This window comes from Petaurus breviceps, unplaced genomic scaffold (genome assembly GCF_028583685.1).
Source record: "Petaurus breviceps papuanus isolate PSGF00001 unplaced genomic scaffold, PetGlider_PUasm1.0 185, whole genome shotgun sequence".
Classification (NCBI taxonomy): domain Eukaryota; kingdom Metazoa; phylum Chordata; class Mammalia; order Diprotodontia; family Petauridae; genus Petaurus; species Petaurus breviceps.
In genome coordinates this window covers 28,576,679-28,586,546 of record NW_027185797.1, presented here as the reverse complement: position 1 = coordinate 28,586,546, position 9,868 = coordinate 28,576,679, and positions in this window count along the sequence as shown.

Genomic DNA, 9,868 nt, shown 5'->3' with positions numbered 1-9,868 from the left:
TTTTAATCTCTGATTAATACCTTGTTATTACATGGGCTAAATCCCACAACTATATCCAGAGTTGGAGGATGGGGATCACACTCTGCCTTTCATAAATATTATTTTATGTAATACTTCATTCTAGAGAAATGAAAATTCTCTAGAACTTTATAAGAATAATCATGCAAAAATTTCAAAAATCTAATTTAAAAAAAACCAATAACCCTGGGACTGATCTTACAAAGTAAAAAAAAAATTAAGCAATTTAAATATGACCCTCGGGTTAGGTAGATGGGATTTGAACCTGGGTCCTCTGATCACAGAGCCGGTATTCTCTCAGTAGGTACTGACCATCAAAGGGATTGATGTTTCTATCTCTTCAGTGATTCAGATGCTAAGCCAGCTAGGTGTGCCTGTCCTGTGCACCTTGCTGGCCTTGCTTTCCCATAAGGAATAGTCCACTGGAGAAGCTAGAGGCCATCTTTTGTGTTCTGGGGCAGAAGAGCTGCTTATTGGCTTTCTTTTACCTTTGCTATGTGAGTAGCCCATCTCTTTTTTTTCTAGTCATTCATTTCTTTGTGAAATTTTTTAAAAGCACTTCTGTTTGCAATGGGTTTTAGCCTATTCAAGCTCACAGGATGTCTCTCGATTGTTCGCTGGGTGAACTGCAACTTCAATTCTTCAGCGACTGTAATGCTAACACCACTACCCACAGCCACATCACTAGAAGAATACTGATGTTTTAAAGAAAGTGAGCCTTTGTTTTAGGGAGAGATGTTGAGGAATCAGTGACAAAATCTAAACAGTACTGCCCTCAGAGAGCTTTGGTACTACTAGTACAAAGTCAGTGTTCTCGGTATTGCCATGCAGCAGCTAGATTTAAGAGGAAAAGTCTGAGTAAATTCAGAAGACAGAGCAGTAATGGATCCAGCTAAAAGGTGCTTAGCTATTTGTAAGCAGAATTTCTTTTACTTCTCATCTGGATATTCATTTATTATGAACTCAATAAACACCAAATAAATAAGCATCTCATATTCCTAATAGAACAGAGGATTGTACATGAAATTGTGAATCTCTATTATGCATAGATTGTTTTACTTTTAAAATAAATAATAAATTCAACATGGAACATCCAAAGCTCTCCTGCTTCTACATGATTCCTTCTGTCCTTCTTCTGCTCTCTTCTATACATGAAAGACTGCTTCGTTGACCTCTTTTCTTTTTTTTTGTTTCCTTCTTCATTGTACCCACCCAACCCCCAAAGAAAATTTTGAAAGAAAAACTTAAAAAAATCCTTCGTAATAATTATTCACAGTCAAGCAAGACATTGTATTGGCCATGTCAGTTTGCACTCTGAGGCTGTCACTCTTTCATCAGGAAGTGGGTAGCATATTTTATCATTGGTCTTCTAGAATTTTGGTTGGCACTGTGTCAATCAGTCATAAGATTGTTTCCTTATATGTAAAATGAAGGTGTCACATTAGATGACCTCTGAGAATCCTCTGAGCTCTAAATCATGTGATCCTCTGTCCTACCAGTGGAACCTTGGGCAAGTCATTTCCATTCCTTGGGCCTCAGTTTCCTCATCTGTAAAGTGGCCTCTACACTCCATTCTAGCTCTCAATTGAAGGCCTTACAAATCATGATTTGTTGAATAGAAGATGTTGGCTGCATTTGGCTATCACCCATACAGTGTGGCTCCCTAAACTTATATCTCTTCCATCTGGATCCACAGAGGGGAAGAAATTAATTCCTCTATTGGACAAATGAGCAATGTGGTGAGTCCAACAAACCAGGACGCCCATTGCGGTCTGCACTGAGGAATCTGCCAAAGCCAGAATGTGCTCAGAGACAAAGTAGTTGGTCAGAATGAAATATTCACAGAGGACCTGAGCCAAGGGGGTTATGGCATTTTGATCCATTACAAAGAGTGCCAAGCCTTAAAAGCATCTGGTTCTTTTCTTTCTAAAATGGTTTGCCCTAAGGAATTCCCAAAGAGATTCATTATCCGTCCCTGCTAACAGGTGGCATACATTAAGAGGGACTGAGAATGGAGGGCAGTGTATGCCCTGCTTCACTCCTCTTTTGCTGATGACTCCTCCGTTAAGGAGGAGAACATAATGGGTTCACTGCCAAAGGCTGCCTCCATACAGGAATCAGGGGTGAGGAGAACCCGGCAGTACTTAGGGAATGGATAGCCCTGGCAAAGAATCCCCTGACATCATTCTCTCCTATCCTAGAGCAAGTGCAAATTTTCCCCATGGGTCCATAATGGCTGTAAATCAAGATGGAAACTAAAGAGAGGCACAGAGGCCTTGTATGATCTGGTTTAGAATGAACACCAGGACAATATACATAATTTAGGCAGCTAGGGGGCACCATAGTTCATAGAGTACCTGGTCTGGAATCAGGAAAACTCATCTTCCCGAGTTCAAATCTGGCCTCAGATACTCCCTAGCTGGGTGACCTGGGCGAGTTACTTCATCCTGTTTGCCTGAGTTCTTCATTTGTGAAATGGGCTAGAGAAGGAAATGGAAATCCACTTCAAGATCTCAGCCCCAAATGGGATGGATCACAGACAGTTGGACACGACTGAACAACAGCCAAACCTCCAACTGCAGACAGTGCTTTTGCCTCTTCTCCACATGGCCTCTAATTACTACATCTACACATCTGGCTTATTCAAATAAAGAAACTAAAATTTACAACAACAATAATAATCACCTTTAAAGTGCATCTTAACAAACACTACGTGCATTGTCACACTTGACACCACAGAGAGATGGAACTTGGCTTCCTAAGGAATTCTGTGTCTTCAAAGATCAGAAGTATGGCAGGAGTCCAGCACTTAGCACAGAGTAGGGACTTAATACATGTTTAGTGACTGACTTATTGACTGAGTCCCCAAGGATACAGGCCAAGACAGAACACAGATGTGCCATATAAACAGTAAAATGTTCTCTGATATTATCTGTAGTGCTTGTTCCTATTGTGGTTGGGATTAAGGGCTTAAACCTGACCTGTTCAAAGTGTAATGCACAGCCTTAGAAGAGTCTGTCAGCCTTAGTGAGCCTCTGACAGGAACCTTGGCATCAAGGGCTTTGAGAACAACTAGCAAATTCTGACTTCTGAGATTGAAGATGCAGCAGGAAGTTCCTTTCAGAATTGATCCCACCTCTTCCTCAGGCTCCTAGACTCTGCTTTTGAAACCCAGATGGCTCAGCTTCCAATGGGGAAAGGGAGTTTTATCAATATTGGGAACTCCCATCGTGGAACCTCACTGCCCTCATGCCAATTAGCAGCCCATCAGTAACTGGTGGGCTTAGAGAGTTGCCTCAGCCCCTGGTCACAGGGGTCTTCCTAACACCAAATTCAACCCTCCAACCACTGTATTTACTATCCTATCTCTACGAAGTTGAGACCAAGGAGAACATTTTCCCTACCTGATATTGTGATGAGCTGTGCTACTGAGGCATTTACCTGGAAGTAGACCCACAATAAAGCATTCTCATCTGAGTGGTGTAGAGTAAATCAATATACTTAGCTATTTCCCTCAAAAGTGAGGCCTTTTTGAGGGGTGGGAGAGAAGGGTGGAGGCTCTGTTGTGGTTTTCCTTAGTGGCTAACTTTCCCTCCTTTATTTCATCAGGCAAGCTTTCCAGGTTAGGGTGGATTTGGGGCATGAATCATGTACCCAGTTTGGGGTATGAATTATCCAAAGAATTGCCTCTGTCTTCCATTTCATTTTGCTGGGGTGGGGACAGAGTAGATTCCTCAGCTTTGAAAGTGGAGCCAAATTCTAATTCTTGTCAAGTAGATTATCCTTTGATTAATCAAATGGTGTCCTAAGAGGATCATGGGATCACTGAGTGAGAGCTGGATGTAATTGTAACCCCTTCATTTTACAAATGAGGAAACTGAGGCTTGGGGACACCCCAAATAGTGCAAGTAGGAAAGGAGCAGGAGCTCCCTGGGCTCCAAATCCAGCCCTTTTCTCCCCAATTCTACACCAATCAATTCAGCAACACAAAAAGGAAATCTGTATTTAAACAGTATCAGATTACCTCTTCATTAAAGGGTTAGATAGGACCCTGCAGAATTAAATCAATGCCCACAAGGGTCAGACTCAAAATCAATGGTCACCTTCGCTCATCATCTCTGTCTCTAACATTCACCTGCTGTGTGACCTTGGACAGGTTTATTCTTCTTATCATTCAGTCATTTCATTTTCTGACTCTTTGTGACCCCAGTTGGGGTTTTCTTGGAAAAGGTGCTGGAATGGTTGGCCATATCCTACTCCAGCTAGTTTTACAGATGAGGAAACTGAGGCAAACTGGGTTAAATGACTTGTTCAGGGTTACACATTGGTAAGTGTCTGAGGTGAGATCTGAACTCAGGAAGATGAGTCTTCCTGACTCCATACCTGGCACTCTATCCTCCATGCCACCTTAGAGAATTGGAATGGCCAAGTTATTCATCTAAAAAGGGAGCTGATAAAAGTGCCTAGGATGCTTCCCTCCCAGGACAACCGCAAAGCGTGAATGAAACCCTGCCCAGGGTCCAAGTCAAAACACAACCCAGGCCTCTTCTCTCTTCTAGTCTCAAACCTTTTCTGCTTTTACACACTTAGCTGCAGACGAACCACAATTTCTCTGGGGCCCAGATTCTGAGGTTTTCCCTCTCCAGAGGCCCAAGTGAGAACAACCCTTGACCTAGTACAGCTCTCATTTTTTAAAAGGTCAAATTAGATGGCTGTACCTCTTGTACTTCTGACCTTGCTGAAACAGGTCCAGGCCTACTTTGGCACTGAAGCTCATTTTTTACTTGACCTCAATGAACATTCTTGAGGCCGAGGGATATTCCTAGACGGACCCAAGGAGCACAGAGGATTTACCATCTGGGCTCAGTCCAGATCCAAATGGACAAAGGTTTAAAATCAAATGCTCAACAATCACCAACTTAAGTAATATTCTTCCTTCCCTCCCAACCAAGGCAGAAGAAAGTGGTTATTTTATCTCAGTCAAGTCAAGGAGCATTTATTAAATGTTTACAATATGGCAGGCACTGAAGTAAGTGTTTTTGATATCAATAAAAGCAGAAAGAAAGTCTTTAAATCTCAGCTTATATAAATAAACAATGGGAGCCACATAAAGGAATTCTTCCATTTGGGATGAAAGATGACTGAGGCAGGACACAGAGGTGAGAGTCACATGTAAACAGCCTTGAGGAGAGGAGAGAAGGCATCCTGAATTCCACCTTCAGGATCTTCAGGCCAGGGAGCAGTTGTGCCCATGGGCCACCAGAGAACCAAGCAAAAATGGATTAGTAGTCAACAGAGAGAGGGAGAGCACAGCCCAGAGAAAAAACCTGATTCCCACCTCCCCCTCCCATGTTGTCACTGTGGGACATGGGCCAACATCTGAAGCCCAATTCACTCACTCCACCCTCATCATGGCATCCTATCGCTTCAAAACCACAGTAAAATAACTCGGAAGGATAAAGAACACAGGGGAAAGAACACTGACAGAAGGACCTGGGTTCAAATCCCACTTCCTGCATGATCTTGTCATTTACCTGTTTGGGTCTCAGTTTCCCCAGGTATAAAATGAGGGGATTACAAGGCCCCACTGGGGTCTAGACCCATGATCCTATGAAAAAAAAAAGGCAAGTTCATTCTTCACAGGCTCATGACTCCCATGAAGGGTACAGTATTTACCAAGCTCCAAATGATGGGATGTTAACATTTTTGTACTTGATCTCTTTCTGTTGTTGCTGTACTTTAAAACACACACACACTCAAACACACTCACACACATACATACACACCACACTCACACACACACACATACCCCTCAGGGGCTCAGTTTGAATACCTATGGTAATCATAAGCTTTTTTCCTTAACTGCACAAGTCAGGAAATGCCTGATAACAAGTCACACGTATTAGACATTTTGCAGCTAAATCTGTAATAGGGGTGAGTAACACAAGGCTCCGGGGGCCCTGGTTTGCATTTCCTGAGTCAGTGTGAAACTTGCCAAATACAGGTAGGGCTATTCCATGATACCAACCTTGGATCGATTCCAAATTAGGCAATAATATAAGTTGTCATAAACAGAGCCCTTTGCTAGAGGCCTCTTGGTGCAATGGGAAGTGTTAGATTTGGGCCGGGGGTGGGGCCTGGGTTCAGATCCTGGCTCTCCAACTTACTACTTTGTGACCTTTAGATGGTCACTTCAGAGCCCTGGGTCTCAGTTTCCTTATATGTAAAATGAGGAAATTGAACCAGTAGGCCTCTGACCATCTAAGTTCCTTCTAACACTAAATCATGAGATTCCAACAAAAAGTGCATTGAATTTTGGAGTCAGAAGACTTGGGTTTGAATCCCAGGTCTACTAACTGTCTCTACAAGCTTGGTCAAGCAGTTTCTTCATCTTTAAAATAAGGTCAGACTGGATGACCTCTGAAGTCCCTTTCGGTACTAAAGCCATGATCCTCTCTGAAATCCCTGTAAATGTCTACCTCTTTTGCTTGTCATGAGGCTTAAATGAGAGAATAAAGCCATATGCAGCCTTTAAATCGCTCTGGAAATGTCAGCTATCATTAGGGACTTGGGTAAACTCCCGCTAAACAGCCTTAGATTAAAACTGGTCTTGAGTCTGTCAAGTGTGGCCAGCAGCCCATGAATCTGAGGCGGCACCAAATGTAAACATTTAGCAACCTGCCAGATATGATAACCGGAGAGGGGATCCTTTTTATTTTAAAGACTTTAATCTGTGGCCGTCTCCTATTTGACATTTGTCCACAGTACAAAGACAGATCTCCTCTTCGGCTCTTTGATAAGCTGTCAGAGCTGGTACGGGGGCTGCAGAACAAAGCCGTTGGCCTAATACTCTGCCCTGTTTTTTTTCCCATACTAAGTTATGTACAGAGGTTGGTAGCAGTGTGTTGAAATAACTTTACCTTGGGATAATCGCTCTTATCTTGCCTCTATCTATCATCCTCTCAATTTCTCTATTAGTCAGTTTCCTTTGGGCATCTCACACACCAGCTGTCAATCTGCTTTCCTCTCGAGCATTTGCAGCAGGCTGAGCAGCTCAGGTGCGCTGGACCAAAGCCGATCGCTGTTTTTCTCTTTTCCCCAACTAGGGCCCAGAGATGGAAGGCAAGCAACCCTCTGGCTCTCCAGATGTGACGATGCCTCATGCAGCTGGAACTTCTTTTCACCTGCCTTCTGGGTCATGACTTTGCTTCTAGAGATTTTGTCTGGGCTCTCTCTTTCTACCCCCTCTCCCCACCCTCTCCCCAGGGACCATTTTATTTTTTAATACTTTCAGTTTAATTGATATGTTTCATTTTGATATTACAGATATTTATAGAATACTCATCCTTAATGAGAAACATCTTACAATAAAGTAAAATAGTTAAGAAAAATTAATAATGCAGTGGCCTCATCTGAAAGTACATGCAACATTTTACTTCTGTAGCAAACCCCCCACTTTATTATTTTAAAAGCATTAATAGAAATCAATTTACTCTCCCTCCCCATCTACTGAAAAACAAGAAAAAAAACCCAAATATCTCATAACAAATATATACTGCCCAGGAACCATTTTAAACAGCACTATTTGTCAGCTCTAGAGGCCCAAGGGAAGAAGAAGCATATTTATCTGGTGGTAGAGATTAGAGCTGGAAGAGCCCTTCGAGATTATCTCAATCCCACAACTTTTTTTTTTTTTGCTATTTTTTCTTGGTGGGGGGAAGGTAGGGCAATTGGGGTTAAGTGACTTGTCCAAGGTCACATGGCTAGTTTTTGTGTTAACTGTCTGAGGCCAGATTTGAACTCAGGTCCTCCTGACTCCAGGGCCGGTACTCTATTCACTGAGCCACCTAGCCCCCCCCACAACTTCTTATGGTTATGAAAAATAAAGGAAAAGGGTTATGACAAAAGAGGAAACTGAGGCTCAGAAGAAGGTCATACCACAGAATCTCAGAATTTGTGAGTTAGAAGACATCTCTGTCCACCACCTGGTCAACCCATGTAGGGGATATTTCTATAAGTCCAGCCCTTTCTCAGATTTAAACAAAACTTAAAAGTGAGAGGCTTTGGGAATCTTGCTTTTAAGCAAATTTAGAATATTTTATTAAGAACCTCTCAAAGAGTGGAAGAGTTTTCACAGAATGCGGTTGGAAGGGGTCTCCAATGGCCATCTAGGCCAATCGATACCCCAAAGGACTCCTTGTTAGAGCAAACTAACCAGTCCTTGAAAGCCTCTAAGGATAGGGAACTCATCACCTCTCAAGGAAACCCATTCCCCAGTTCTCATGCTTGGGAAGCTTTCCTGCTACCCAATCTAAACATGCCCCTTGGTGCATTCCTCTCACTGCTCCTGCTTGTAACCTCTGAGGCAAAACAGGACAAGTCTAATCCAGACCCCTCCCCCTTCACAAGGCTTGAAGAGAGCTGTCATGCCCCTCTCCCCCTTCACTGCACTGGGTTAAGCAGATCCAGCTCCTGTAGCTGATCCTTATCTGCCATGGGCCTAAGGCCCTTTTCCCTCCTGGTTGCCCTCCAGTGGACACTCTTCAGTTGGTCCATGCCTTTCTAAACTTGGGCACCCAGAATCGAGTACAACATTCCAGAGGAGGTCTGATGAGGACAGAGGACAACGGGACTCTCACCTTCTTCATTCTGGGAACTGGGCCTCTCTTGAGGCAGCCCAAGATGGCGGTCAAGTGCTGGGCTGCCACATCACACTGTTGACTCAGCTTGAGCTTTCAGCCTGCGGAAATGCCCAGCCTTCCCAGGACACTCACTCTCAGTGCACCCCTTCCTGTCTTCCGCTTGTGGAGCTCATTTTTTACACCCTGCTCAAGATCTGACCCGGATCCCTACTGAATTCATCTTAGTAGAATTTGTTGGGCATTGTAGCCTGGGGATTGCTCCACAGCCCTCAGCAGTCCCCTCAGTTGCTTCTATTCCTCTGACTCAGGGCTCCTGCCCAAGGCTCCCTGGGTGGAGGGCTCAGCATCCCAACCATGTGCTCACTTTCCACCAGCTGCTCTGCCTGGTTTTGCCTCCACCACCATTATCATCCCACTCAGCCCCTGGTTTCCAGAGAGCCTTTGCCTCCCTTCCTTTGCAGCTTTCTTGTGTTTGATGTCTTTTTCCATAAGACTACAAGCTCCTCGAGAGCAGAAACTACCTTTCTTTTTCTTATTTTTCTCCCTAATGCTTGGGAGCAGCTAGGTGGTGCAGTGGATAGAATCCTAGAGTCAGGAAGACCTGAGTTCAGATCTAGTTGTGTCATTCTGGGCAAGTTATTTAACCCTCTTTGCCTCAGTTTCCTCATCCGTAAAATGAGCCGGAGAAGGAAACAGCAAACCACTCCAGTATCTTTGACAACAGGGTTACAAAGAAAGAGACACACCTGAAACAACGAAGCACAACACCACAGTGCTTAGCATAATTCCTGGCACATAGTAGGCCTTTGATGTATATGCATAGAATTGCATTGCACAGTATTGTATTGTACCATGTTGTGTGGTATAGGACGGAACACTGGGCTAGGCCGTAGCCCTGTATCTCCTTGTCCAAGTCCTTTTGGAGCCCGACTCGGTCATCCACTGTGTTAGCTCTCCTTCCACGGAGTCCATAGCCAAGCTAGGAATCCCAGTGGCCATCTCTGACTACTCTACCACACCATCTCTGAAAGTTTTCAAGGATCTCTGGGTGCTTACCAGCCAAAAGCTCAGCCTCACTCAGAGGAACTGGGTTTGAGTCCCACCCCTGCTACTTACTACCTGTAAGTCAGGCCAGGCATTTGACCTCTCTGGCCTGTTTCTTCATCTGTAAAATGACAATGTTGGACCAGATAAGCTCTCAGGACCCT